At 39.5% G+C, this 4891-nt stretch overlaps 1 pseudogene across 1 annotated transcript; it reads left to right on the top strand.

The window, feature by feature from the left end:
* The first annotated feature begins 867 nt into the window (after window positions 1-867).
* LOC308430315 (interferon-stimulated 20 kDa exonuclease-like 2) lies at window positions 868-2051 on the top strand (annotated as a pseudogene). Its single transcript has one exon. The product of its transcript is annotated as an interferon-stimulated 20 kDa exonuclease-like 2 (transcript).
* The last annotated feature ends 2840 nt before the right edge of the window (window positions 2052-4891 follow it).

The raw sequence follows: 4891 nt of genomic DNA, 5'->3' as shown, positions 1-4891 counted from the left end.
CTTCTGTTGTCATGTTGCAGTCTTTTACTCTATGCAGTATCTGCTCTCTACTCTCACCCCAAATCTATTTTTCCTTCTTTAAGAGAACCTGAATTTTGTCTGATGTTTCAAAGCATGAATCTAGAATTTACATTAATCCTTCAGGCATCCCTTGTAGAAGGCTAGTGTCTCCTTGTCCTAATGAGTAAGTGGAATTCATTGAATGACAGTACTGGGACTTCTGTTACATTCTTGCTAAAGCAGGCCCAATAAACTATTATGTGACTAATTTAAAGCCTAGGTTTTTAATAGCTCAGGCTGGCTTCAGACTTAATATCTAGTAACAGATAACTTTAAAGTTCCTACCCTTACTCCTCGAGCCTTTACTTCCTCCATGCTGAGATTACTGGATGCACCAGTACCATGCTCTGTTTATGCAGAGTTAAGGGTAGAATTCAGGATATTATGCATTCATGTATGTTCAGATTATCACTGAAGCATAAGACACTGATCATAAGTGTCTGCCATAGCCCACTATCTTGTGATATTGCTCTTTATCCTTCATCACTTACTGTTAGTGTGATAGCTTGGTGACCACTGAAGAGAACTGTATCTTGTAATCAAAGGGCCAAGGACTCGATGGCCTGGTCAGCTGTGCACTTATTATATAGAAGTAACATGTGGAGTCACTGTATGTTTCAGTTGCCTTTACCTCTTAATAGGACCCAACTTGGAGGTCTGTGGTGCAGGTATTGGGATTATTTTTGTCCCAAAGGTAAACATGACCTCCCCATGTTGAACTATGGGATTCCACTGAGAATGAGACTCTCATCTTCTTTACATCATTGAGCCATTCTTCCCACCTTCCTTCAACTATCCACTTACCTCATGTCTACCATACTCCTGAATTTGAACACTGGAAAAGACATTTGGAGCAAATGGCAAACATCAACATTTTGTCAAGAAGTGGAGGTTCTTAGAACAGAGATGATTTCTGAATAAAAATAGCCAACCCCTAGCAAGATGTCTAAGTTGAACTCAGAACCTCCAAAAAAGTGGAAACTTCAAGAGTAGATGGCATGAAGCTCCTTCAATGCCTAAAGAAGAAGAAGGAGACCGCTGCCTCCAAGACGGACTCAGAATGGTCCAAAGACAAAAAAGTATCATTGTCTTGGCTGACCCCTGCTCCTTCAAAGAAGACTGATTCTGTTATGGCTAAAATAGATTTGCTAGGGGAGTTTCAGAGTGCCGTTCTAAAGACTAAAAGCCCCACCTCTCACACCCAGAAGAAGGGTTCCAAGGAGAAGGCCTTAAAAAATAAAATTGCTACAGAGAATTATGTCAAAGGATAAAGGCTCCAAAAAGAAGCCCTTGAAGAAAAATGCTGTACAGATCTCCACCCAATCTCATTCAGAGGATAAGTGCCCTAAAGTTCCCCAAAACATGTCAGGGAAGATGGTGACAATAGATTGTGAAATGGCAGGCACAAGACACAAAGGGAGTGTATGTTATTTGGATCGATGCAGCATTGTGAATTACAGTGGAGACATGTTTTATGATGAGTACGTCCTCCCCCCTTGTTATGTTGTGGACTACAGGACTAGATGGACTGGCATCCAGAATTGCCACATGGTTAATTCTATGCCCTTTAAGATGGCTCAGAGTAAGATCTTGAAGATACTCTCAGGGAAGGTACTGGTAGGGCATATCATCCACAATGACTACAAAGCCCTACAGTACTTTTATCCCAAGTTCCTCACTTGAGACACTTCCCAAATACCACAGCTCAACTGGAAGGCTGACTACTCAGAAAATGTCACTTTGTCACTGAAACATCCTACCAAGAAGCTGCTGATTCGGGACATTCAGCCTGGAAAGAGTTGGCATTCCTTGCTGAAAGATGTCCAGGCCACAATGGAGCTGTACAAGTTGGTTGAAGTTGATAGGAACAGTACCTGGCCCAGAATCCTCCAGAAAAATTACAGTCCCAGGGAGACACATGTAGTAGACCAACCCACACTTTTGCCAGCTTTTTTCCTGTAGAAGCTAGAATACTGGGGAGAGTCGCTTGACCCTCTGGTTAATACACATTGAAATTTCATCTCAGCTATTGTGTTCACTGTGTGGTTAAGTGTCTCATGGAAGAGAAAAGCCTTCATGTTAAAATCCACCTCTAGGTCAGGCAGGTGGACCAGACCTGATATCCCATATACCTGGGAGGCTGAGACATGTTATAGATTTAAAGTTTGTCTAGACTACAAATTTATTTCTAGGCCAGTGAGATCTTGCCCTAACATAAAGAAAGGGCCAGGAGTAAAACCCAGTGCTAGAACAGTTACCTAGCATGCATGAACCATTAGGTACAGTCTCCAGTAGTGGGGTAGGGAATGGTGGAAGGAATGGAACTTTAACTGTTTACTTCTTTAGTAGTGCTAACCACATGTTGCAGGGTGCTTGTGCTAGTCAGCCTTGACTTTGAGGGAGCAAGACAGACTAGGGAATACAGTTTCTCACACTACCTTATCTATGGAACACGCATAAATGTATTCTTCTTTTGGTGAGGAGTGGGGTAAAGGAGTACCTGTGTTGCCAAGGCTGCCCTCAAACACTTGGGATCAAATGACTTCTTTCTTAGCCCTGTGAGTAGCTGGGACTATAGGTGTGTGTTTACCGCTGTGCCCGGCTCTTTTAATTTTATAGTTTTTTTTTTTTTTTTGTTTTGTTTTGTTGTTCTAAAGTAATTAACTATCTTTTCACTTTCAGATGAGTCCTGATTGGAGATAGGCATAATGGTCTGTAATGTTGGGACTCTGCAGGCCAGGACAGAAGTTTACAAGATCAAAAGTTTAAGGCCAGGCTGAAAGCATAGAAAAAACTCTAGTACATAGAAGAAAAAAAGAAAGAAAGAAAGAAAGAAAATTGCATGGTTGCTTGCTGAATTTTATAGCTACATTATATGGCACTGAATAACAGTTTACTTAATTTGGGTTCCACTGAGTTTAAGAAGAATTTATGTAGTTTTACTAGTCTATCAGTCTTTCACCTTGCAAATGCAGTCTCTTTATTCATATGATTAATTTATAAAATTTTATAATAGAACTCTGGTGGGTTTTTTACATATAAAAATGTATTTTTATTTAAAAAAAGAATGTATTGATCAAAAGTAAGTCTTCCCACTGAGATAGATTCGATTAATATTATTTTGTTATTAAAGTCTATTCATCTACTCATTTGATTTTTTGACGTGGATATATCACTCCTCAAGCCCGACCCTGATACGAAGCCATGCGCACCTCTGGCACCCAGTCTGAGCTGCCACCATGGCCCAACTTGTCCACACAACTCCCTTCCCTGGCAGCTTTCTACTGCCTGTTCTCTCCCTCTGTCCTAGAGTGTTTTTCTCCCCCAAATTGCACATAAATACAATTCTACAGCACGATAACTTTTCACTCAGGTTTATATACTCAACTCTCAATTCATAAATACTCTACACAACAAGATTTCACCAAATAGACAAAAATTCAAACTGCCCTTCTATATGAGATATTAGACCTATAAAATCCTTAATGTTCATAGCCTTTTAATGCCAATCAATCTCACCTGGGTCTAGCTCATTCTTGGGAACCTCTATGTTGGAACAACCTCCACCCTTCGACCTCTGACCTCTCAGACCTCTCTTCTCCTCACCTGTCTCACCCACCCAGTCACTGGCTTTTTCTTCTTTTACTAATTAAAAAGGGAAGGTTCAGATGAAGTCACCTCTTGAGTATGTGACTGGGCAGCTCTTCTTGGGGAAGTGGAATTAACATTAAAATACAAACAGCTTCAGGAATACACACACACACACACACACACACACACACACACACACACACATCACTATCAAATTGACAGAAAATGAGAAAGTAAGCTTTTAAAAATCTTAAATATAACTTTAAATTTCTTTGGTGAAATTTATATATTTCTATCTAGGAAAGGACACAGAAAAGTCAGCTGACAAGAAGAATAGGAGAGGGATACAGGGTGAAGAATGAAAGAATAAACAGAGGGAAGAAAAGACTTCTATTTGAATGGTAGCTGAAGAAGAAAATCACCATAGCGGAATTGACCTAAAGCTTTCATCTCCATGCTGGGTGGGTGGGACCTTTTTTTCAGTTTCTAGGAAACCCTCACATTTGCACATTCTCTGTGGTTTTCTGAAGACAGTCACCTGTCAACAGCTACAGAGGAAAAATAACATATTTGAACTGAATTGGTTCAGTCTTCAGTGATAAATGTCAAACAACAAATAAAATATTCTTTCACAGTTATCATCAGTTACTGTGAGCTTAGACTTGGCAAAACAATAAAATATTTTCTGAATGCCAAGTCATAAGAGTATGCCACCAAAGTGGAAAGATCATGAATGGTTAGACTACCATGCTACTGTGAAGTCTATGAAGGCTTTTACTGATGACCCGTATTGGATGGAGGGCTAACTACCATAGTGGCATTCAGAATGTAGAAGAAAATGTACATAATTTTGAATGATCTGAGTAGGTTTCAGAACAGCATGTGGCACATAATGTATGCAGATTTCTTTCTGTTAGTGAGTCACATCACTCAACTCCTCAAAGAAACTGGGATTCAGGTAGAAATATTTCCTCTGGAGTGTTAGTAAACACAATCACATTGAATCATATTTGATTGTATTTAAAAAGGTCTCTATTTTTCTGAATTGCAGTAGAAATGCACAATTGTTCAGATTGTTTGATTGTTACAGATGTTAGAGTTTCCCTTCTGCATGGATTTATAATGCATATATAATATGTGTGCATTCCTCGGTGTGAATGAGTTTGCAGAGGTTTCTTCTTTCATACTTCTCATCCTGCCAAAAAACATACTGTCCAAAGAAACACACATTAACATTCTG

This window comes from Micromys minutus, assembly GCF_963924665.1.
Source record: "Micromys minutus genome assembly, chromosome: 15".
Lineage (NCBI taxonomy): Eukaryota > Metazoa > Chordata > Mammalia > Rodentia > Muridae > Micromys > Micromys minutus.
The sequence above is the reverse complement of the archived record's forward strand: the minus strand, read 5'-3'. Positions and strand labels throughout refer to the sequence as shown.